General features: G+C 36.0%; 1 pseudogene; it reads left to right on the top strand.

The window, feature by feature from the left end:
- Nucleotides 1-3,233: 3,233 nt before the first annotated feature.
- LOC101718906 (protein PAT1 homolog 2 pseudogene) lies at nucleotides 3,234-4,904 on the top strand (annotated as a pseudogene).
- The last annotated feature ends 3,550 nt before the right edge of the window (nucleotides 4,905-8,454 follow it).

The following is an 8,454-nucleotide window of genomic DNA, read 5'->3' as shown; positions in this document are numbered from 1 at the left end:
TTGATTTTTCCATTTTTTTTTCTTTTGGTTAGGATAAAGTGATGTCTTCCAAGCTCTTTATATACCTGACTGCAAAGTGAATATCCATCCTTTTATTTTTAGTCAGTTATGGTGACTCATTGGAGCTACTGCATCTGAATGGAATTTAAATGGGAAGGCAAGATTAGTCAGATTGAAAAAGTAAAACATGATGGAATTTGTCAGTAATACAGAACATGTAGTAGTGAAAACACAAGAAATGTTTAAGGTAAAAGGATTAGAAGGAATAAATGGAAGCTGCAAGCATATGAATTTGTTCATGTTAAAAAATAATCCTCATTTATCAAACCACTTACTGTGACATATTACTAGATTCCAGCATCCATTTCATTGATCTCTACCAGCATTTGAACAAAGTTAAAAACATCAAAAAGCTAATAATTTATGATAGATATGTGACAGCTATAAAATTTAATTTTGAAATTATAATATCTAGCAAATCATTGATTTCATGATTATGCAAATGCATATTCATTAAGTTGGTGATAGAACTAGGAATTAAACCAAAGACTTCTCATTTTGAGTCTCTATTTTAATTTAAAATGACGTATTAGTATTTGTGAATTTTAAATATATGTTTAGTGAGCTACATAAAGTTGTTTTTCTGGAATTTGAAATAAAGTTATCAATTCTGTTCCAATTTTGACTTCCTAAATAGATTATTATTTATCAAATGAGGGTTAATTATTAACAGAATATTTTTCACTTCATAATCTCAAATACTCTATTGATTTTTGTAAGGTTAACTTTATAATTATTTGAATGTAATTTGAGAGATTTAATTGGAAAAAGTGTAAGAATTTAGCCCATATTAAATGAATCAATGAAACAGCCATATGGAATTAATTATATAATAGTTTTAAAACTTAATTTTAAACAATGACTCATAGTATGTAGCAATTTAGCATTCCCTGGAAACCCAAGGATTATCTTAACCACAATGCTCATTTAACAAGAAGTCACTGCAGAATAAAACACTCACTTTAGCACAGATTTCCATTTTTCCAAAATATAATGAGTAATACTCCCCACTATGTTAATTTAGTTTGCTCGTTTAATCATCAAGTACGTAATTATATTTCCAAGTCAACAGATCTGAACTAATTTTGGTAGTGGCACAGCTAGAAATAGCATGCACAAAAGACAAAACTAAATCCAGAAATGAGGACCAGGCATGCCCTCTTGGAGTGGATTGGCCATGTGCCCCACTTTTCCTATTTTAGTGCTCTTTTATCCACCAAACATTCTGCTGGTTGCCTGGGCTGCAAATGAAATGCACAATAGTAAAGTAAGTCTTGCAAGGGCAATCTTGAAATAGCAGATTTTCTTACTAGTACTTTATATCCAGCTGTGGCATCTAAAAGAAACTGAACACAGTTGCTAATTGGGCTGGGTGAATACCTGCACATAGGACCCTTTGGTGTCTGTAGTTGCAAGCATGTGTAACTTCATTAACAGCTGCTTGTTCGTAGCATTTTTGATAAAATGGTGTGAAGGTCTTTTAAAATGACACTTAAGAACAAATTTCTACCTAATGAAAAATTTTTTGTCTTCATTTAGAACAGATCTTAGAATAGGCTATTTGAATTTATTTTCTTGGGATTTCTAAGATAATGTAGGTGATTTGTTTTTGCATTAGAAATAGGATAATGGTGACAACTAAGCTTTGGAAGACATGGAAACTGTAAGTTAATATTATCCACCAGTGTTTTCAGAAAGTCTTTGTGTAATGACTTTATGTAATGTAATGACATTATGTAATGACATTATAATAAATATCTAGGCATAACTCACGAGAAATTAAAATACAATACTGAATACATGACTGAGGAAATTTTCTCTAGGGGAAAAAACATTTAAACAGTGTTCTATTTACATAGCTTGCTGGAAAGGTACTGCTTGCCTAAGAAATCTGTTAATTTGTTGTGCCTTTAAAGTAGAAGGACATGGAATAAATGACTTTTATTTCTCAGAGGACGTTAAGGTTTTGTGCCAATACATAAAAATCTAAAGTAGGATTTGTATTGGAGAGTGACAAACTAGCTGTTATGCATATTGAAGAATTAGGTTTGTCACTTTGCTTTCACTATGTAATATGACATAAAAAATGTAGGGATTTAAGACAACTGTAATTTATTTTGTGTTCTATAGATTGGTAATTAGTATTGGATTCACATAGACAATTTTTTTTCTTACCTAGGCTAGGTATGGCTGATCTTGCCCATGTAGCTTTGCTGGATTGGTTAACTGTTGAATAAGATTCACTCATTTATAAAGGCTGCAGTTAGGAATGCTGAGATGATTGAGACCTCTTTCCAGCAGAACAGCCAGGGGTTATTTATGGGGAAGGTTATACAGTGACTATAACAGTCAAAAGATAGGTTCCTATATAGAAGCCCTTAATATCAGCTTGCTTCACACTGCTACCTCCAAGGCAGGTTGCATAGTGGAATCTAGAAAGTGTATAGGAGGACCTAAGCAAGAACATGGTCATGGAAGAGAGAGAGGTCATCACTTCAATTAGTCTCCTGCAGTGGTCTATGATTTAGGATGAGCATAAGAGCTTCATTCCACAGGACCAAAACAACCTGAGCCCTAAGCAGAGATAGGCATACATATATTCACCATAAAAGTACAGAAAATTTATTTGTGAAATAGTATCATAATATTTTTATTTATGTTTCTGCCCACTCTGCAGTGAAACAATTTCACTAATTCTCCCAAATTTCAACAAAACGTTTTAGGCTTTTTCCCTTTTCTTTGCACAATGACACTTTGTTAGTGGGTGCTCTGACAAAATTAATGAGCTGTGATGGTATCCATTATGGGAAATATTGAAGCAAAAAATGAATAAAGACATTTGAAGCCAGTATGAAAAGGAAAGTCTGAAAATTCACCATGAACAAGAAGTTTGGGTCAGAAGTGCTTAGAAAAACCAGGATTTTCATAAACTTTTGGAGATGGTAGAATTATGATAATTTCCCTTCTGAAAGTGGACTGAGTATTTAATAATATTAAGGGATAATCTTTTTCAAGTACTAAATCCTTTGTGTATTAGTTTATTTAATCTTCAAAATATTCTTATGCAGACTGCCATGGCTACCCTAAGCAGGAAGGACAGCAACAGTCAAGCGGTTTACCTTCTAGAGGCTGACAATGCTTTCTCAGTGGAGGACACAGCCATAGAGAAAGACTGCCAGCCTACCAAGATGAAATGTCTTGAAGGCCCACATTTATGCCAAAGGCCAGGCAAGTTCTGTGGCCCCTTGATTCCTAAGGAAGAAAAGAAAAACAAAGTGGCAGAGGAGAAGGATTTAGATCCATATTTGGTCACAGACCCCGATGAAGAAGAGAATGATCTTGGGGATCTAGCTGCACTTGACACCACTCATTACATGCAGAGAGGTCTATTCAGCTCTCCTGGAGACAAGACCCCTGGTGTGCTGGGGATGTCACCTGCCTCCTTGCACTTTCTGTGGCAGCCTATATTTCCCAACACCAGCTCTCCAGCTCAGCATTTTGGACCTCAACAGCCCCTGCTAGACTCATCTCTCTTCTGCAACCCACTGCCCTCATGGCCTTCTAGGGTCTGTCATCTGACCCAGCTCCACCCTCCTCACCAAAGGATCCTACAGCAGGAACAGAGTCAAACACCAAGTTCCTCAGCCAAGAAGACTTGGTTTCAGCAGCCAAACCCTTATGCTAACCTCATGACCCAAAAAGAGAAGGACTGGGTAATAAAAGTGCTGATGGCTCAGCTGCAAAGCAAGAGCCCCCATCTGGATGACTATTACTATCAGAAATATTATGAGAAGCTAGAGAAGAAGGCAGATGAAGAACTACATGGACAAAGGAACAGGGTTCAGTCTCCTAAGTTGGTGACACCTTATGTTCAGAAGGCAGAGACTTAAGAATCAGTGGCTCATATTGAGGTTTCCCTGGGCCAGGTAGCTGTATCAACATGTTTTAGTCCTCGCCAAGCTATTGATGCTGTATCTCATGGAACTCAAGAGCAGAATCCAGCAGAGGCAAACAGTCAGAAGCTTCAGGTATTATGCAAGATTGAGAGGATGTTCCTTCAGTTACTAGAGATAGAGGAGGGCCAGAAGGATGGACTTCCACAGCCCTGCCACTTTGGGCAGCAGAACAACCAGGTTGAGAAGCTCTTCCAAGCCTTAAAGACCCAGGAGCAGAACAACCTAGAGGAGATAGCAGATAGCTTCCTGCAGGTGCTCTCTGTGAGGAAGGGGAAAACCTTGGTGGCCCGGCCACTGCCCTTTCTGCTACCTGATCAGGCTGTTAGCCTTCTTCTGGTTATTACCCAGCATCTGCCCCTCCTGATCCGGAGGGATGTGACTGACCAGGCCCTACACATGTTATTCAAGCCTCTGGGAAAATATATCAGTCATTTGACCTTCCATAAACTCCTCTAAGGGCTTCAGGGGCTACTGTTGCTACCACCTCGCTCCGCAGAGCACCCGGTCATTGTCGTACTTCAGAACCAGTTTGGAATATCTTTGCTATATGCCCTGCTGAGTCATGGGGAGCAGCTGGTGTCCCTGGATTCTTCCCTAAAGGAACCCAACAGGGACCACACAGCTTGGACAGACATGGTAGTTCTGGTTCCCCGGGAGATAGCTCGAATGCCTACAGCCTCTCTGGCAGAACCCCTAGCCTTCCCTAGCAACCTGCTGCCCCTGTTCTGTCATCTCATGGACAAACAACTGGTTCAGCGGCTGAAGGCCAGAATGGAGGTTGTCTTATCTACTGATCAGTTTGTTTTGGAATACCTCTACTGGTATGTAGGAGGCTTAATCATCGACAAAAAGTTGTATGAGTGCTCTACATCAATCCAGATAGTCTGAAGATATTTCTCATGCCTTGGGATATTGGAAAGCTCTGCCTCAAATATTTTCATTTCCTTTCTTAAAATATAAATGTTCCTAAAAGCATGGATTAATAAGATAATTAAAAAGGTAATCAAGTGAAAAAAATTCTTATGCAGTGTACTTTATTGTTATTCCTCATTATGTGAAAGACAAAATGAAGTGAGTGTAAAATTTTGTGATCTCTAAATGATTGTCTATAAGGCAGGTAGATGACAAACTGTTGAGAAAATAGAAATAGATTTTCCATTGACATTAAACTCTTAGCTGTCCTATTTATGAACTATTGTGGAAAATGAAAAATAAAAAATAATTTGATGATTTAGATAAATGAAGTTGATAAAGATTGCAATAAGATTGTTTAAACTTTTGAGGAAATCTTATTTTTAATTCTGTATTTTGGAATCTATTTAAAGCTAACATATCTTTAATATTTCTCTAATCATTGCTTATTTTTCTTCTGTTTACATATTTGATGTTTACTATGACTCAAAAGTTGTGCTTTCTTCACTTTTCCTAAAGTTTTGGAAGGCAATCTTTCTTTGTAACAATCTTGTTGATTTACCCTCACTTACTTTATATATGTGTACTTAAGCCATTTTATTTTAATATAACATAAAGCAAAACTGTAAGCTGTACACTGCTTTGTTTCATTAACTGACCTTGATTCTTTATAAGTTATAATTTGCTTTCTGAGGAATCACTGAACTATCTATTTTTACCAAAAAAATTTTATGTGTTTCCTTCATTTCCTCATTTTTATTCATGATCTAGAGAGAATATGTGCCATATTATTTTAACATTAAGTAAAATGTAACTATTCTTCTCAAAGGCCAAAAGACTTGGACAGTTGAATCTATTGATCCTGGATTACTCTAGAGTCCTTGAGACACCACTTCCTAGTACAGAATAAAGCAGTTGTTCCCATTAGTGAAATTCAGGTAATAACAGCTTAAGTGGCGTGTGTAGACTGCCATAACAAAATGTCACGGACTGGATATCTTAAACAATCCTCTTATTCAGTTCTAAAGGCTGAAGTTTGAGATGAAAGTGCTCCGATTTGGTTTCATCTGAGACCTCTCTCTGGTTTGCCTATGGTTGACTTGCTTTTGTGTATGCACACTCTTGGAGTCTCTTCCTTTAAAAGGATGCCAGCTCTACTGGATTAGGGCCCATCCTACAACCTCATTAAACTGTAATTATGTTTTAAAAGTCCTAGCTAAAAATACAGTTATATTGGTGCCAAAGTTTTAACCTATGATTTGATGGGACGCACTTTATTGCATAAAACCACATTGTGAGGACTTATAAAATCCATAGTGTGATAACAAAAACCTAGAACTACTCAAGACACATTACCATTATTATGCAATTATTAAATAGAATTGTTCACATAGCAAATCATCAATGCTCTCTCAAATACAGATCACATTTATAAATTACATGGTAATATATAATTACTTATAAAGAATGCATCATAGAAACAACACACAAAATGCATGGGTTAGCATGTAGGAGAAAATATTTGAGGAAAAAGGACAGAAAGACTACCTGGAAAATACTTTTAAATGTGTTTTGAAGTGAAGGAGTAGGGTTATCTTCTCCTTGTTCTCAAAAGCAGAGTTTGAATAATTTGGTGGATGTACCAAGTAGGGACATTATGATTCAATATGTAAAAAGCAAATCTTGCCAATTAGTGAGTAGGTTTCTTTAAAAAAAAACAGTGGGATTTCCAATCTCAGTATATTTTAAGCAATGAGTGGACTTCACTTTCTAGGATGTGATTGGAAGGTAAGTTTTTCTCAATGACTTTGAAGGTCAATTCGTTCCAGGTCTCACTGATCTAAGTTGATTTAATATTTGCATTTTCTCAGGAAGATTTTTCCGTACAGTGTAGGAAAGAAAAGTTCAGAATTTGAAGGAAAGAAGTAATTTTAAGTGAAAATTGATATAGTTACTTAGATAAAAGAATGTTGTTAGAGAAATAAAAAAAAAAACAAGTGGTCATTGTAAGGCAATGTGGGGTGTGAGTGGTGTGGGTGTGGGAGACAGAGAGCTGAAGGGACACATTGGGAGGTGGGGTTACCTAGCATGAGGTCATTTGGAATGATGCAGCACATAGACAGAGATGTTTTTGAACGCAATCTAAATTGAGTCAAGCTTAGCAATTGCCTGTAATTTGTTTGAGAGACTCTTTATCACAAATTCTTTGAAATTGGATTGAGTATTATGATTAACTAGACATAATGGATTTTTGATAGGACCTACAGGATAATTGGCCGAGAGTATAATTCTGAGATATCAGTGATCAACAGGGCTCAGGAAAAAAAAATTTTCTTTTCAAGAACAAATTGAAACCACAATGAAGTCTATACATATTTATTGTCTTGATGTAGGTTGAAGCTCTTCAGTAGCCTGGATATCCTTTGATTTCTCTAGGAGAAGTTTAAAATTCTCTAGGGGAAATTGAAATACAAGTTTTTCTGAAATTAACACATTCTGTGTAATGCTTATTTTTTTAACCTTGATTATTTTAATGTAATATCAGTTTTATGTTTAAAGGCTTAAATTTGGTAAAAAATGTAAAATAAAAAATGTGAAATAATTTTATTCTACAAAAACAAGATGTTGCCCCTCTTTTTTCATGGCTAATATCATTCCAATGATCTCATTCCAATTTTTCTCTTGATTAATTTTCACACATTATTAGGCACAGTTAAGATAGTTTGTATTGCAAGAACAAACTGGAAATTCAGGAATGAACTCCATGTGCTTTTATTGCTCACATTGTACTTGGATTTAGTGTCTCTCCTTGAAATCCCTCCTCATTTGGAAATTCTCAATATCCTTAATGTTGCTATCAATTTTAGGGTGTTTGCTTCTCAAATACTGGCTCCTTAGTATTATGACAGAGGAAATTTTGAGCCCAAGCCTCCACATGCTGAATATTCCCTTAGATATGTCATCTTCCAGAACTTTATTACAGAGTCACAACCTAACTGCAAGCACCAGAGCTGAAAACTCTATAGTGTTGTTTTGTGACCAGGAAGGAAATTAAATAAGAATTGGTAAAACATACAGCATGGTCTCCCTTATGATATGTCAAATATTCTGAGAAACAAGGAGAGAGGAGATCAAACAGAACTTCTTTGATGAGTGATCTCAAGTGGGAGAGGCTGATAAAGGACCAAGTTTACCAAGTTGTAGCAGAAACTAAAATTAAGGAAATATGTACTAATGAGAATTCAGCAACAACCTCAGTTTTGTAAACCAGAAAGGGGAGAATTAATGGCTTATTAAAATTGAGGTGCCAGAGCACTTCTTACAGAATGATGTAGGGCCTAAATTCCTAGAGGGACAAGGAACACATGTGCTGAAGGATGATGTGTAGGAGAGTCAACAGTGGGAGATTTTATTAATTTTCAAAGATGCATTTGATGCTCTCCCTGAAGTGAGATTATTCATTTCCACGTTTGTACTCTGAAATGGAAGTATAATTTGTTTTGACCAAAGAAATATGAATGCAAGT

Source organism: Heterocephalus glaber, unplaced genomic scaffold (genome assembly GCF_053883595.1).
Source record: "Heterocephalus glaber isolate CG9 unplaced genomic scaffold, H.glaber_assembly_v1.0 deba00001509, whole genome shotgun sequence".
Lineage (NCBI taxonomy): Eukaryota > Metazoa > Chordata > Mammalia > Rodentia > Bathyergidae > Heterocephalus > Heterocephalus glaber.
The sequence above is the reverse complement of the archived record's forward strand: the minus strand, read 5'-3'. Positions and strand labels throughout refer to the sequence as shown.